Source organism: Anolis carolinensis, chromosome 2 (genome assembly GCF_035594765.1).
Source record: "Anolis carolinensis isolate JA03-04 chromosome 2, rAnoCar3.1.pri, whole genome shotgun sequence".
NCBI lineage: Eukaryota > Metazoa > Chordata > Lepidosauria > Squamata > Dactyloidae > Anolis > Anolis carolinensis.
Window position 1 is genome coordinate 244,382,863 of NC_085842.1, and position 17,711 is coordinate 244,400,573.

Sequence of the window (17,711 nt, forward strand, 5' to 3'; positions counted from 1 at the left end):
TTTGTTAGTCTTCAAGGCGCTACAAGATCCTTTTGCATACTGATATCCCAGACTAATGTGGCTACGTCTTTGAATTCTAACCACATCCTGAAGGGATAAATCCTCAAGAGATTTACACAAGTTTTGATGGGGCAGCCAGGGCTATAGCATAATGTCTCCCAGGAAAATCTTCTCTACGTACCGGGCCCTAGGGAGGTACACCTGGAAGCTACAAGGCGTAGAGCAGGGGTCCCCAAACTAAGGCCCGGGGCCCAGATGCGGCCCTCCAAGGTCATTTACCTGGCCCCTGCCCTCATTTATAATATAATATTTTTATATCAGTTTTAATAATATAATATATTGTATATACATATGATATTGATAATAATATTATCATTTTATACAATATAATACTAATAATAATACCATATAATAATATTAATTATATATTAATTATATGTTATATATTACATATAATATTACAGTATATTGGTATAGTTCAATATAGTAATATATAATGCTAATATTGTGCTATGCTAATAATATAATATATTGTATATACATACAGCTGCTCTGAGTTCCCTTCAGGGTGAGAAGGGTGGGATATAAATGTAGTAAATAAATGTAGTAAATGAATAAATAAATAATTTTGGACTTAGGCTCGCCCAAAGTCTGAAATGATTTGAAGACACACAACAACAATCCTAATTAACCTGACTATCTCATTGGCCAGAAGCAGGCCCACACTTCCTATTGAAATCCTGATAGGTTTATGTTGGTTAAAATTATTTTCATTTTTAAATATTGTATTGATCTTTTATTGTTATTGTTGTTGTTTTGCACAACAAATAAGATATGTGCAGTGTGCATAGGAATTTTTTTTTTCCAAATGATAATTTGGCCCCTCATCAATCTGAAGGATGGCGGACCGGCCCTCTGCTTTAAAAGTTTGAGGACCCCTGGCGTAGAGCCTTTTCGATCTATGCTGCAATTCTGTGGAAGTCATTGCCTCCATATGTTAGAGCAATATCGGAGTTGCGACCTTTCGGAAAAGTGCTCAAGACTTGGCTGTTTGGTTGTGCATTTAAGTAAATCAGATTTAATTTGCCAAATAGTCACTGTTGAATGTTTTTAGGTTGAATGTTTTTATGTTGAATGCTTTTATGTTGAATGTTTTTATATTGTAGAATGATATTTTAAATTGTAAGTCGCTCGGAGCACTCTGGTGGAGAGCGACTAATTAAGAAATAAAGTGAAGTGAAGTGAAGTGAAGACTATCCCTCGAGAGATTGCCTCTTTGGATAGACGCATTCTTACTTGAATGTCTGAAGTAGGTATCCCTTCTGGTGCTTAATTAGCCTTACATTGCTGCAATTTATTGTATGCAAACATTTTTAACTGCGCTGGTCTGTCAGATCCAAAACAACAAAAAGCATTGTGGCACCTTAAAATCTAACAAGAAATCAGAAAAAAACTAAGATTTGGAAGGGCAACCATGAAGGAACTAGTTAAGGTAAATCCTCAAAAGTAAACCACATGTCATTAAATGCTGAAGTCAAATTTGTCCATAACATAATATTTCTGGATTCTGTTAATGGTTGCAAAAGCTAGACAATGAAGGCGTCAGACAGGAAAAAGATCAACTCTTTTGAAATACAATGTAGGAGGAGATACTGTGGATCACAAGAAAGAGAAATAAGTGGGCTCTAGAGCAAATCAAGACTAAATAAGCTAAGATGACTAATCTTGTGACATATTATGAAAAGAGGTGACTCACTGGAAAAGACAATAGTGCTTGGCAAGGTAGAAGTTATCAGGAAATACTGCATTACAGGTGGATTGATTCAATCAAGAAAACCATAGCCCCAACTTTGCAAGACCTGGGCAAGACAACTGATGCTGAGCAAAGCAGGGCTCCTTGGGTTTGTTAATTCAAAAGCTCAACATAAGTCAAAGTTGACTGGTCAAGCAAATAACAAATTTTGTATTTGTATTATTTGGTATGTTTTTTAAAAAAGATTAGTTCACTTTATCAGGTGTAATGGAGTGTTACTTTTATGGGCGGATTATTTTATAAAAATACAAGGGTAGGTGAGTGAGTGGGTGGGTGACAGAAACAGTTGGTTTAGACGGAGAGGAAATGCAAAAAAGTGCAAGCCTTGGTTGTATTTGTTACTGTTAACAGTGGCAATTAAAAATGATTACGTTATAATACAGAATTCCTGTTAAAGGTGAAGTAGTTAACACATATGTTGTGATTAAAAGCTTTTGTCCCTATGAGAGTCACAAGGAATAGAGCTGATTAGTTCATGGAGATATATGAATTGTAATCAGTCAAATAAGGGACAACTGTAAGGCAACAAACAAAGTGATAACTACTTTAATTGTGGCCCACAAATTGTTGATATGAATGCAGGGATCTTTGTGTTGAGCTCATAAATAAACTACAGCTAAGAATATATCACCAACAGAATTATGGTTAAAGGTCTAGGAGATAAGAAGACCTTGTTAACAGTCAGGCCTCAGGAGATGGAGTTGAATCCTGATGACTTCTTATTCATTTGCTTCCCAGCTGCACCCCAAAATTGTCCCCAATGGAAAACAGCTGCACAGTAGTTCATCAAGAGGTTCAACTCTATTCATTGTGGCTTGAATTCAATGTGATTTCAAAGGATTCTCAATTCAACAAAGGCTACTTTCATTGTCATACTTACTTAAGACATCATGCAGCGTAGACTGCACTGCTCTTCTGGATCCTGTCTGATGTCTTAAACCAGACTTTCTCAAATTGTGCTCCTCCAGATGTTTTGGACTTCAGCTCCCACAATTCCCAACAGCTGGAAAAATGGCTGGGATTTCTGGGAGCTGAAGTCCAAAACACCTGGAGGAGCACAGTTTGAGAAACACTGTCCTAAACCCAAACTGATGTGCTTTAGGTTTCCATGGCCAGAAGGTACACATTCTTTAAAACTTTTGCAAAGCATTAATCCCTTTTGCAATGTCAGATTAATTTGCTGCAGTGAACATTTTTCACCTGTTTACTTCCTTATAACTCAGATGTATTATGGTGTCATTTCATATATTTGTTAAATACACTTATTCAACATAAACGGGCCGGCAGTACGTTGGATAAGCGAAAATGTCAGATAATAAGGAGGGATTAAGGAAAAGCCTACTAAACATCAAATTACGTTATTATTTTACAAATTAGGCATCAAAACAGGCATGTAGCCGGGGGGGGGGGGCTTGAGGGGCTTCAGCCCCCCCCCCCCCGAAACTCTCAGAGTGGTCCGCGAGAAGGCCTTACATTTATTATTTAAACTGTTATGTTTATTGATATCATGATCTGATCACCATGCTCAATATGCATGGAGGTATTGGGATAATGCTACAAAAGGTTTGCTAGGGTATAACCTCCCCCCCCCAGACTCCCCCCCCCCCCCCCCGAATCAAAATCCTGGCTACGGGCCTGCATCAAAACATCATGCTTACAAAGCAGTTCAATACTTTAGTATGTAGGAATTACTGTATTTAGGAATTTACCATCAAAACTTTACAATATATTGAAAAATTGACTACAAAAACATTGACTACCAAAAGGCAAACTGCGGTGGATAATAGAGAACATTGGATAAGCGAATGTTGGATTAGCGAGACTCTACTGAATTACCAAATGGGATCTCTTATTAGGTATTTTAAAAAGTTTATATAACCCAACTTAAAGGGAAACATTTTCCCCATAGAAAAGCTTGGTATGGGATAGATTCTTGACCTTTGTGCTAGCAAAACACTTGCCAAATCCACAAGAAAATTCAATCCATTTAAAATGTATTATTAATTTGTAAAGCATATAGGATTGTTTTATAATGGGAAGTGAATCTATTTTTAGACTTCAATTAATTCAACAAAAGTTGGGAAGAACAGCTAACTTTCTCAAGCCTGACAAAACTGGTTTTGTTTCCCAAACTTTCACTAAGAATGCAATGTCATTCTGAAATCACCTAGCAACAGCATGTCACACATGACAGCAATAGGTTATGAAACATTGTGTGCACTGTTGTCCCAGGGCCACAACATTCCACAGTTTGCCATCAAACTGAAGCCTCTAAGATGGACGTGTGTGTGTTTTACCTGCCTTGTTGGAATCCATAACAACCAAATCATTTTCATCAAAAATACACTTTCACTTTGATTGTTGCTATGGTGATCATAAGCTGATCATGTCACTGGAAGAATGGTTAAGAGTTGGGATGTGTGTTGCCACTTGTTATAATGATTCATTGCAAAGGCATTGCCTGATTCACAAACTTGAAAGCAGGGGTGGGTGATGTGTGGGCCTCTGTATTGTTGGAGTGCTCTTGGCCACACAACTCTCATAGTCATAGCCAAAGGTGAGAAATCATAAGAATGGCAGTCCAGCGACACCTGGAAAGCTCCATATTCCCTCTTCTTGAAAAAATCTTAAAATACCCACCTGCTGCTCTGCAGATTTATTTTACGAAGTTTTTTAAATGGCTGGAATCCTGTTGATAACATACAGTGGTACAAGGATCCTTATATGCCCATCATTCAACTTTTTGGCTTGCGGCACAATGGACATAGTCTATTCCTGGTTGTGCAAGATGAATTCCGCTGACGTAACTATTGGGTAAGTTTTTTTAAACGATTATGCAACTGTGTTTCCTAGTGCAAATGGAAAATTTATGCTATGTCATTTCTCTGTAATAGGGCCTAAATAATACCCAAAGGCATCAGACCTTGTCTGGTATTTGAAGTTAAGCAGGGTCAGCACTGGCTAGTACTTGGATGGAAGACTGTTAATAAATGCCAGTACTGTAGGAAGGAACTGGCAAATCCACCTCTGAGTATGTTTTGTCTAAGAAAACCCTACTTAATTCATATGGTCTCCATAAATTGCTGAGTGATCTGAAGGCACATATACAAACACATATCTCTCTAGTAAAGCATGCATAGGCATGGTTCAGGACATGTGACTCAACATGCAGCTGGTGTGTATAAGAACCATGAAATCTGAGCCATATAATTGCACTACTGTAAATTTATGGTATTCCTTTGCTCTTTTGGCTTTCTTGGGAAGAAATAAAGTTCACAGCTGCAACATATGGGAAAGAGGGCTCCTCCCACACAACAGTTCTGACAAATATCACCCACCAGAGTTGTTATTATTCCACAGGGAGAGGTTTTCAGTAGTGGCAACAACAGAGTGGTTTTTTGAGAGGATGTCATATTTTAAAGAGTCCTCATCTTTATTGGATCCTTTAACATAGTGCCTGTTTTCAAGGGAAAACATAGTTTCACAAGTGCAAGCACACTTTTCTTGGGCTGGAGGGGTGATGGGCAGGGCATGGTAGCTAATATGTCAGCCTGTTGCCGCAAAAACAATAATTTATTGCCATTACATTGACATGGGATTTTATTGACAGAAGCATAGGTATCCATGGACTGCAGCTCATCAGATGCTGATATTATCTACATTTGTTCCATCCTCAGAATCTAAAAAAGATGTAATGGCTGTACAATCAGCCCTCCACATTTGTGAATTTAACTTTTTTGGGCTTGCTTATTCATAGTTTTTATTAATATGATCTCTCCAGGAATCTCTAGGTTCTCCAGTGTTCCTCTATGGGCAAATTCCCACGAAGTCACGTTGGAGGATCTAGATGTTCCTATATGCCCAAGTAAGAAAAAAGTGGATTTTAATTTGCTATTTTTCCATTTTCACAGGAGTTTTTTTGTCCCTAAGCCTAGTAAATATGGAGGGCTGACTGTCTTTTACTTTAGAACACCCACTGTAGGGCTCAAATAAAAAGTTGCCAATGTGGGGCTCATGAAACAGGGACTAATCTTTCTCCTAATTTCATTTTTCTAACTCATGATTAGCCTTGTCTGAGGGAAGATAAAGACATGATGCTGTTACAGTAGAGTCTCACTTATCCAACACTCACTTATCCAACGTTCTGGATTATCCAACACATTTTTGTAGTCAATGTTTTCAATGCATTGTGATATTTTGGTGCTAAATTCGTAAATACAGTAATTACTACATAGCATTAATGTGTAATGAACTACTTTTTCTGTCAAATTTGTTGTATAACATGATGTTTTGGTGCTTAATTTGTAAAATCATAACCTATTTTGATATTTAATAGGCTTTTTCTTAATCTCTCCTTATTATCCAACATATTTGCTTATCCAACATTCTGCCAGCCCGTTTATGTTGGATAAGCGAGACTCTACTGTACTTGGCTTTCCCCAACACGGGGCCAGATGTGTTAGACTACAATCACCACAAGCTGCCTGTGGTCCAATGTGCCTGGAAAGCTCAAAATGAATTTTGACTAATGAAATGGCAGCTCAGGGGGAAAGGACAACACAAACTTAGAACTCATTCCCAAAGCGTCTTTAAAGAACAAAATGGCTCCATTCACATGATGGAGAATTTTGCAATGGTACTAAGGTCATGTATAGAGACTGAGAGCTCCAATTCATCCACGTTCTTTCCTCTGCCTCCCACTCCTGGCTTTGTTGCTGCTGCTTCCTCCAGCAGGAGACTTCTATGACACAGGCATAGGGAATTCGTCCCATGGATGACAAGAGTGTATTGAGCAGAGTGGTAATTGTGAGGAAAAGTCGTGTAATGCCTATGCTATGATCAATGTAAGTTTTGTTGAAATACATTCATTCTTTGTATTTTAAAAGAGTCTTGTAATCTTACTTTCCGGATATCCCTATTATTATTATTATTATTATTATTATTATTATTATTATTATTATTATTATATTATGACACAGCAAACAAGATAGATATGCTGGATTTCATATCACAAAATCACAAGTCGAACACTTCCCAAGTGTCTAGGACTGTGTGATGTATTTTCGGATGATGCGCGCAGATCCCAGCAGGGTGGCCTTTTGCAGTTGGCAGATCGTAATTTTGTCAATGTCTATTGTTTCCAAATGCCGGCTGAGATCTTTTGGCACAGCACCCAATGTGCCCATCACCACCGGGACCACCTGTACTGGTTTCTGCCAGAGTCTTTGAAGTTCAATCTTGAGGTCCTGATAGCGGCTGAGTTTTTCCTGTTGTTTTTCGTCAATGCGACTGTCACCTGGGATGGCGACATCAATGATCCAAACCTTTTTCTTTTCCACAACTGTGATGTCTGGTGTGTTGTGTTCCAGAACTTTGTCAGTCTGGATTTGGAAGTCCCATAGTATCTTTGCGTGCTCATTTTCCAATACTTTTGCAGGTTTGTGATCCCACCAATTCTTTGCTGCTGGGAGGTGGTACTTGAGGCATAAGTTCCAATGAATCATTTGGGCCACATAGTTGTGCCTCTGTTTGTAGTCTGTCTGTGCAATTATTATTATTATTATTATTATTATTATTATTATTATTATTATTGCATGGGCTGGATGGCCTTTGGGGTCTTCCACTGAAATACTGTTAAGTGTATGATGGTTAAAATTGTTTTAACCATTGTTCGTTCATTCATTCTTTGTTTGCTTCTTTTTGTGCTACAAACAAGGTATGTACAAACAAGGTACTACAGTGTGTGTAGTAATTAGTTCATGTTTTTTTCAATTACACAAACATTCTCCATCTGTCTGCCACTGGCCCGGTCCATCTGTCAAATTTTAAAATGCAATGTGGCCCCTGTGTCCAAAAGTTTCTTGGGGCTCCATGAGAAACTTTTCCTTCAAAAAGGGATCTGTAGCTTTAAAAGTTTGAGAACCCCTGGTCTAAACTTTAAAAGTTTGAGAACAGGTACACCTGTTGGGTGAGGAATTGGTTGCTCTAATGTTCCTTTTGCATCTTCATTCAGCACTGAAGAGAACATTTGTAAAGGGCTTATTGCAATCAAATACTTTAGGAAGCTTATTGATAAAGTGGCAACAAGGCCAACCCTACTATTGGGCAGAGTGAAGCAGCTGATTTAAGCCAACATATGGTTAGTTGTTTGCTTTATTATTGCTCTGTTTTCTCTCTTTCCCAGGAATGGTGAAATGTAAATCTGGGATTTTCTGCTTCTGGTGCCATAATAACTGAAGTGATTCCTGAATTCTCTGTGCCTTGATAAGCTGGCAGTGATGGTATCCTGCCAACTGGTCAAAAACTTTTTTGGGCCACCCCTGAAGAAGAACATGTTTCAGCTAGTTTTCCACAAGGTCTCCCTTTTTATCACTCAAAGCAGCTGTTAGTAGCTTCTGATAAGAGTGGAAGCTCAGTAAAGGGGGTGGAGCAGGGAAAGGCTGTTAAACTCACTTGTTAGCAGACATGTGTCCATGATTGCCTCAGCTGTTTCTCTCTTTGAGACAAAAGATACGGGGACACGTTGTTCCACCCAGTGCAGTGCACAAAACTCGGGCCAATTCACCCAGAGTCTGCTTTGAGAGATTATGCAAATACAGCCAATACTGAACCACACCTTTGCTCCACCATGGCCGGTATGATCTACCTGAGAAGTAAAACAGTGAAAATGAAAAGCCTACATGAGTAATGCTATTATGAGTGGCTAGTAGACATAACACCATTTTAGACAAAATAAAAGGAGCTCTGCAGGGTATTTTCAGAACTTGGAGTAGAATGTGGTAGCAGGACTAAGGATACAAAATTGTTTCCCAGTGGTATTTTCTGTTATTTCTTTTAGCTGTCATTTTCTGTGGATAGGTCCTATACAGTATACAGACAGGTTCATCTGCCTCACTCACAGAGATGTCTATGAGTCTGGGTTTAAATCCCCCTGTGACTAAATTTTGCTGCTATAGTCTCTTCAATACTTTTTAAAAGTCATGTTTACCAATGGACTCACACTCCATCAGTGGAACATGAGCATGCCTTTATTGTTAGGTTTACTTGTTTTACTTAGCTTCATTTCAAAAGTTATAGGACAAAGGCCAGACAAGTCATGCCTTTGTATGGATGTCAATGTAAAGGTTGAATATCCCTTATTCAGAATTCTAATATATAAAAGACTTCAAAATTGTCCATATGGGTGGCTAAGATAGTGCACCTTTGATTTCCGATAGTTGAATGGGTATAAGATGTATATAAAACAAAAATGAATTTTGTGTTTAGACTCGGGTCCCATCTTAAAGATGTATGCAAATACAGGCATTCCAAGATCTGAGATAATTTGAAATCCAAGCGAATTCTGGACCCAAGCATTTAGGACTAGGGATATTCAACCTGTGTTTACTAGATTGTAAAAAGAGATTCTTTACAGTATTTTAAAACCTGTTAATCGGTCCCCATGTATTTTTCCTGCATCTAGTTTAAGTCTGCTAGTAAGGAGTTGCTGCATATGTGTGGAAGTGTACTATATGATATTTCACAGATGAAAACTAGGATACATTTGTCCAACTAATATTGATGTGTGGTCAAGAGTGCAATGGTTCTTAATGAAGAACAGACAAGCTGGGAGATGCTGCAGCAGTTTGCTTTTGTTGAGACTTCAGGGAAAGGCAAGATTCAGTCCCAACCTACTCTTGAGGAAGGATTTGAATTCTGGCTCCTCTCCTCCATATCTTAAGTTAATTGAAATTTTGTGTTTTTAATTCAAGTTTACAGCAACTGAAATCAGCTGATGACATAGAAGGAAAGTGGAAGCAGGAGAGAGAAATTGGGATGTTTTAAAGGGATATTAAAACATAAGATGACAAGATTAATTGGTACTTTCCCTGCCAAAGTTGGACAGTTGAAAGGTATGTGGAAATAATGGCTGAAGGAAGAAACATGGGCAGTGAATGCACTGCAGGAAAACAACAGCCAAAAAAATACCTAAACAACAAGAACCTTCCCCCCCTTGTCATTTCTTCTGTAGCCCTTCCAGTGAACTGTCCAGTAAACATAAGCAGGTTGTCATACTTTCAAGCTCTATGATTTAATAAGTGGGAATAATCCCCCCATTTATGCAGACTACAAATTATTTTGTTCATAGTTGCAAAGGTGAACCTTCAGGTGATGAATCTTTCTAGTTAGGCAGATTGGACCATGAATGGAGGACTGACCTTCACCAGGGCGGTACTCAAAAACTTGGTCAAACTTGCCAGAGTTTATGCTGCCCTAGCATTACCTTTCAGCTCTCAAAGTCATGTCTACATCATGAAGCAGGGGAGTAGGGCATTATGGAATGATTTATAGCTTAGAAAATCTTTTAGTCTCTATTTTATTATTTTCTAAAACCCATTTGCTTCCCTGTTCCGACTTTGATTTGTATCCATTTGTAAAACATTGTTCTTTTCTTCTTGCAAGGCAATTGAGTTCTTTTTCTTTTTTTTTTTTAAAAAGTATGCATTGAAATACTGCTGCCTCATTTCTGCAGATTTTACAGTTCTATATTATTTTTGGATATTTCCATTTTCAAAATGTACACAACGTTGTGTTTTATTTCTATGAAACCTGCTGTAAATCTCATAAACACGTGCATTTCAGAGGCAGTACTTTAGCTGTGCCTCTGGAAATGCGGAATGTATACTTCCATAGAGAAGTAAATTATTTCCCACCCCTAGTTACAATATGGGGTGGAGAGAAGGGCATGTTCCCTGTGCAGAAAATGTCAACCTCTCTTCAAGGGCTGAAGATGCCAGTCTGACTGGGACAAAAGCCTTTATCTTAAGAGAGCAGCTAAAGCAACTTGACCTGAGGCCTACTTGATAAGCCCATAACTTATGGAGGTCTAGGCAGGAGAGAGGCCTTCGGGCTGAGTATTATTGAAGGAAAGATTCCAGCTGAAAGACGACACAGCAGCTGCAAGGAAGCGGCTCAGGGACATCCTCATCCCGGGTGGAATTAAATGAAGAAGAAAGCCTTGACTGTGCTGAACCGTCTCTCTCCTTAGTGTGTTTTCTACACTTCATTGGAAGAATGTTTTCCCATTTTTACATAAACTTTTGTTTGAATGTTTATGTGAAAGCCACTGCTGTCAATGTAAAAGGCCGCCAATTAGTCAGTCTGTTATTAAAAATGCTCATCTAGCAAGTGCTATCTAGGGATTTTATCACATGACAGTGGAAAACTGGCACAGGACAGGGCAGTCACCTATGGTGACAATGCTGTGTGCAGCCTATTGCCAGTCTATCACCTCCCAGCAACAATATTTTCCCCTGCTATTGACAGGAAAACTCATCAATAACCCCTGATTTTGTGCCATGATTCCACAATTTACCTAGTGCGTCAATCTCCTGATCCACTTCTGTGCTGGAATCCCTTTGTTGTAATTGATTTGCCTCTTGCAATTTACTAAATTAATTAAAAAAACCCCACCACTTCAATGGAATCATGAAGTTTTAAAACTTTGTGTTTTTAAATACCTTTTGCTTCCGATATGATAGATAAATATGAAGTTGCTTTTACTAAAACACATTTTTTTAAAAAACCCAAAGTAGTGGCATTGTTGCTGTTTGGGAGTATGGCCACAGGATCACAGATTTGCAAGGCATCACAGCAGTGCAGAGCTTTCAAAATTTCATGTCGTGACACATTAGTATGATGGCTGCAGTGTTTAGGTGTGTTGCTTTTGGTTTGAGGAACAGCGGGGTTCCAGGGTGGCCGAGGGTCCGTCTGCTGAGGCATCCGTTGAGCCTGTGAGACCTCCCTCCCCCTTCCCTGAATAAGGCATTGTGTTTCTTCACTTGCGTCTTCCTGCTGAGCCCAATGTCTCTTCCATCCCCTCCCACCTGCAGTGCTGTCCTTTGCCTCCTTTGGTTATGGGTTTGCCCACCATGCGTGCCCCTTTCTCTCTGAGTAGTATGCCCCAGAAAGTTTGCGTGCTGGGTCAGATTCAACAAAGGTAGTGCCTCTCACAATGGTCTGAACTGTCTGCCTGCCACCCATTCCTTCCTTGCTGTCGGGTTTGCTGGGAAGGGATGACTGGGCCACCCCTCTTGCTTGCTAATAAAACTGAATTACTGTGTCACAAATGATGAATATATAAAAATCCCTGTTATACTTGCTTGTGAGAATGCCATGGGCTAGTTGTTTCATGCAATAGAGTCTTAGAATGTGTGTATATATGCCTTTAAGTCACCTGTTGACTTGTGGTGACCCTGTGCATTTCACAGGGTTTTCTTAGGCAAGGAATCTTCAGAGCTGGTTTTGCCAGTTCCTTTCTCTGAAATATAGCCTACAGCACTTGGCACTCATTGGTGGTCTACCATCCAAGTACGCACCAGGGCTGACCCTACTTCATTTCGAAGATCAGATGAGATCTGGTGCCATTTAGACATTCAGGTCTTATACTATCTAGCATATATCCAGTAAAGGTAAAGGTTTCCCCTGACATTAAGTCTAGTCGTGACTGACTGTGGGGGTTGGTGCTCATCTCCATTTCTAAGCCAAAAGCCGGCGTTGTCCATAGACATCTCCAAGGTCATGTGGCCGGCATGACTGCATGGAGCACCGTTACCTTCCCGTTGGAGCGGTACCTATTGATCTACTCACATTTGCATGTTTTCAAACTGCTAGGTTGGCAGGAGCTGAGGCTAACAGTGGGTGCTCATTCCGCTCCTGGGATTTGAACCTAGGACCTTTTGGTTCTATCTAGTATTCATAGGTAAAGCAATGGTATTCCCTGTAGTAACCTATGGATGTGAGAGCTGGACCATAAGGAAGGCTGAGCGAAGGAGATAGACACTTTTGAACTATGGAGAAAAATTCTGAGAGTGCCTTGGACAGCAAGAAGATCAAACCAGTCCATACTCACTGGAGGGAATGATATTAGAGGCAGAGATGAAGTATTTTGGCCACAGAATGCGTAGACAGGAAGACAGGGAGCTCTGTCATGGGCTGGTCCATGAGGTCAGGAACAGTCAAAAGAAACTGAATGAATAAACAACATATATCCAGTGAAATGAAAAGATGAAACCCTGAACCAGCGCCTGGAAAAATCCTTTTTGTTTTAACCATAGTTCCCTGAATTACCTTTCAGGGACCTCTACAGTAACTTATCCAAATTCAGCTCTAGATGCATTGCATAGTTGGAAGATGTTCTTAAGTAACCTTCTTCTATCCAAGAATGATATTATACTAGGAAGTATTTTGAACTGAAAGAGAATCAGGTAAAGTGAATTTCACAGAGGAAATAGTGACATCTTGTGGACAGATTTATGCAACACCATAAGATTCAAAACAAAACTTTCAAAAGTAAACTTGAGACACAACCAAAGCAAATTGGTAACACAGGATTTTCCCCTTGTGGACAGGCACTGAAATACAGGCTACCAGTTAAATATCACAAATAAATTTTCTTCAATCAAACTATAATTATATAATTCTAGCCATTGTAATCTATATAAAAGATCAAATATAAGGTTCAATAATTCAATAATTCATGGATGAAAAATTACAGAGAAAATACAGATTTGAGCTACTGAAAATAAAGAGATTGAAAATACAGTTCTGAGAATATTTGTTTTAAATGGTGACCAAAGTGTATAGTTGTTAGCCGCCTTGAGTATCCATAGGGAGAAAGATGGGGTATAAATAAAGTAAATAATAATATTCTAAAGTATTTTAAAGTAAAGATTTATAACAGTTGAACATTCTTGGGCACTTTGCTCAACGTTAGACTGGCAATCTGATGTCAAAGTAGAATATATACAGGTCTTGACTGTGTAACATAGATGGTCAGATGATACTATGCTGTTTTATAGAAGGAAGAGCTTAGTGGTTGAAAATCTAGTGTGATGGAGGCCACTGAAAATGATTCATTGTACTGGGAGCATTCACAAATATGAGTAAAGGTCTGTCATATACACATCTGTACACAGTGCTGGGAAGTGCTTAGTGCAGAGCTGTCTTACAGGACAAATATTCTCCCTATCAGTGCCTCTGGAATGTATAGGAGAGGTGTAGACACGGGTAGACCTACTCCCCATCCACACTGCAGAATTATAACAATTTGATAACACTTTAACGGTCATAGCTCCATTCTATGCATTCCTATACAATGTGTTGTCGAAGGCTTTCATGGCCAGAATCACAGGGGGGTTGTGTGTTTTCTGGGCTGTATGGCCATGTTCCAGAAGCATTCTCTCCTGACGTTTCACCCACATCTGTGGCAGGCATCCTCAGAGGTTGTGAGGTATATTAGAAAAACTAAGCAAGGAAGGTTCAAATATCTGTGGAAGGTCCAGGGTGGAAGAAAGAACTCTTGTCCGAAAACACACAACAACCCTGATTGTTGTACAGTGCTTTGTCATGTGAACACAGCTCACCAACTGAGAAAGGCAAATATTTTACAAAACTACTAATCCTAGAATTCCATCACCTTGAGTCATAATAATAGTAATAATAACAACAACAACAAGTTTGTTTATATCCCGCCTCCATCTCCCCCAAAGGGGACTCGTGGCGGTTTGCAGCAAAATCAGATACAAAACAATGATAAAAATATGAAACAGCCTGGGCTGTGGTGCAGGCTGGTGAGCAGTCAGCTGCAGCCAGCTTCAACAAATCACTCTGACCAAAAGGTCATGAGTTCGAGGCCAGCTCGGAGCTGCGTTTGTCTCTGTCTTTGTTCTATGTCAAGGCATTGAATGTTTGCCTTATATGTGTAATGTGATCCGCCCTGAGTCCCCTTCGGGGTGAGAAGGGCGGAATACAAATACTGTAAAAATAAATAAATAAACATCATAGAACCATAACAAAACCAATAATATATAGACAATAACCATGACAGTTAATGTGGTACCAAACTGCTATAATTCTGCAGTGTGGATGCAGCTTGAGTCAGTTGATAAGCCATTGACAATAGACACAAAGCTGGCTTCCATCTGACATTACTTGGCTGCAGGGAAGGAATGGATGTGAGCAAGCACATTAAGGCTTATTTGGAGAAAATGAAGGTAGTGTTGGACAGCTGAGAATTCAAATGTGGGGATGGTAAAAAATTTTGTCACTGGTACAACACAATAAAAGATCAGTTCTGCAGCTCAAGAATTTTCTTGCATCTGATGCTGTTTCTGGCAGGTCAGGTGTCAGCAGTATTCAGAAGTGTCCTCTGTTCAGCTTTACTTAGAATGGCAGCTGCATCCTTTCATTATGGAAGAGGCTTTGACTGTAGTGGCCCAAATCTTTATTGCTTATCACTCCTCTGCTAGAGTATATCAATAGCCTTTGCGTAAGTGTTGACTCACCATTCAACAATTGATTCAGTGGGTCTACTCTAGGAGAGACTATCAATAGGATGTAGGCCAGTGACTCAGCTCTCATTTAATCAGCTCTCATTTATATTATTATAATATGTTCTATGTAGTGCTGCCTTTGAGGAAGGTTCAGAAATTATAGTTACTGCAGAGTGCAGTGGTTAAACTGTAGGAAGGGAAGCACTTTTCAAAATATATCACATTGGTCTTTGACCAACTTCACTGGCTTCAGAAATCTGTAGAAGACTAGGGACAAATCAACAGGAACCCTTTATCATAAAGAGGGGGTAAATCAAATGTGTGACACATACAGCTGATTTAGATTAATGTGGCCCAAGGCATAGCCTTGAACCATGTTAACAAAAGTTTCAGGTAGCTCTGAATTTCCCTCTAGAATTTGGAGCAAACTGTAACTTTGGGCCTATGTAAACAATTGGGCTGGTTCTGAGATGGAGATGGCTGCAACTGTTTACATGGCTATCCCATATTTCCCAGCTTGGGCAGCCTGAGGGCATGGGATGGCACTTACAGTCCCCTTCCCATGCTCATGATAGTGGTGGCCTCTGGGGCATCTCCAACTTCTCCCCCTTCCACATTGATTTGGTGCCCCTGCTGATGTCACTCCAGGCAATGAGTGACAGACACCAGCCTTGATGCTCCCACAGGCAGCCGCTATGATCAAAACAGGAGGTGGTGGTAAGGATTCAGCGGCACTGAACTGGGTTTGGCATTGCTGGACTGCAAGGTCTTTATTCTGCCTGTGTAGCAGCCGAGTGCTCATGGTAGAAGCCATCCTGGGTCTGATCCAGAAATTGACATTCCAGCTCATGACATTCCAGAATAAAATATTGGTGTAAAATAGGTGCAGGATTTCGAAGGGCACCTATGAAAGAACTAGAGAGAATCCTCAAGAGTAAAGACATACAGTAGAGTCTCACTTATCCAAGCCTCGCTTATCCAAGCCATTTTTGTAGTCAATGTTTTCAATATATCATGATATTTTGGTGCTAAATTCATAAATACAGTAATTACAACATAACATTACTGCGTATTGAACTACTTTTCTGTCAAATTTGTTGTATAACATGATGTTTTGGTGCTTAATTTCTAAAATCATAACCTATGGTTCCCGTCCCCTTGATCTGGTCATGTAAGTGTGATTTATTGTTATAATTGTATTATTTTACTTTGTTTAATAATGTGTATTATGTTGTTATGTAATGTTTGTGTTGCTTTTATGACTGTAAACCGCCCTGAGTCCCATCCGGGAGACAGGCGGTATATAAATAAAGTTTTATTATTATTATTATTATTATTATTATTATTATTATTATTATTATTATTATTTGATGTTTAATAGGCTTTTCCTTAATCCCTCCTTATTATCCAAGATATTTGCTTATCCAAGCTTCTGCCGGCCCGTTTAGCTTGGATAAGTGAGACTCTACTGTATAATCAAATACCAAAGTCAGGATTGCTCATGCTTTTGATTTCTGTGTATTGTTGTGAAAACTGAGCAGCGAAAAAAGTTGTTAGGAAGAGAATCAGCTCATTTCAAATGTGCTCTTGAAGGACAGTTCTGCAGACATCAAGAACTACAGTAACCAGCTGGCTAGACTCCATCAAGAAAGTCCAAGGCTTTGACAAGGCTGTTAAGAAACAATTGTCACCCCTAAGGTTACTATAAGTCAAAGCCAACTTGATAGCAGTTGACAACAAACAAGTTTGTTTCTGGGAACAATTCAGGGTGCTGGTTTGGACAATAATACCCTCAAATGATTTCTGAAGGTCTGCCTCCTTCCACATGAACATATCCATAACTTAGCAATCATCACTTGAAGCTCTGTTAATATAAGGTCATCAAAGGTGATGTTCCTGTTTCTGTACCACTTTGCTATCTCTGTGTGATGAAGTAAGCTGACCATCTTTCAGTGTGGAATACCTGAGAGAGATTGACCTGTTCTGCTTTATATGGGTAGTAAGCACTGCCCCATGCCACCAGGCTTTTAACATTTAGCTATTTGTGCTTATTATAGTTCATGCTATTTGTTTCAACTGCCTGTTATGTGGATAGTATGATTTTATCTACTGAAGTTATGAGTCCATTAAGCAGTATTGCATTTTATGATATTCAGTGTGGAGAGTAAACGTGTATTAATACACTATTTTTATGAGATTTTTGCAACCATATATATGTGTGCCTATAGTCTTCTGAACTGATGAAAAGCATTCAGAGGTGGGGGTGGGTCTCTGTTAGGAAAATATCAACTTTCTCCAAGGAGGCAATTACTACGTGTCCGCCTGAAATGAATAAATACATAAATCCATGAAGATTATCCTTCCCGCTAGTAAACACTATCCCTTCATGATTGCAATCAATCATGATTGTATCAGTTCAGTTCCAAACATATCAGAACCACGCTTCCCCTCCCAGTTGATGCAGAATTGTTTTGCTTCTGATCTTGTTGTTGTTGTTGTTGTTGTTGTTGTTGTTGTTGTTGTTGTTGTTGTGTGCCTTCAAGTTGTTTCCAACTTATGGTGACACTATCATTGTTTTTTTCTGA

General features: G+C 39.3%; 1 long non-coding RNA gene across 1 annotated transcript in view; it reads left to right on the plus strand.

Annotated features, from left to right (window-relative positions):
• Positions 1-4,206: 4,206 nt before the first annotated feature.
• LOC134296612 (uncharacterized) overlaps positions 4,207-17,711 on the plus strand; it is a 61,387-nt gene continuing 47,882 nt past the window's right edge. Inside the window, exon 1 of the long non-coding RNA XR_010003407.1 lies at positions 4,207-4,627. This is a non-coding gene — a long non-coding RNA (uncharacterized LOC134296612). The remainder of the gene's footprint in view (positions 4,628-17,711) is intronic.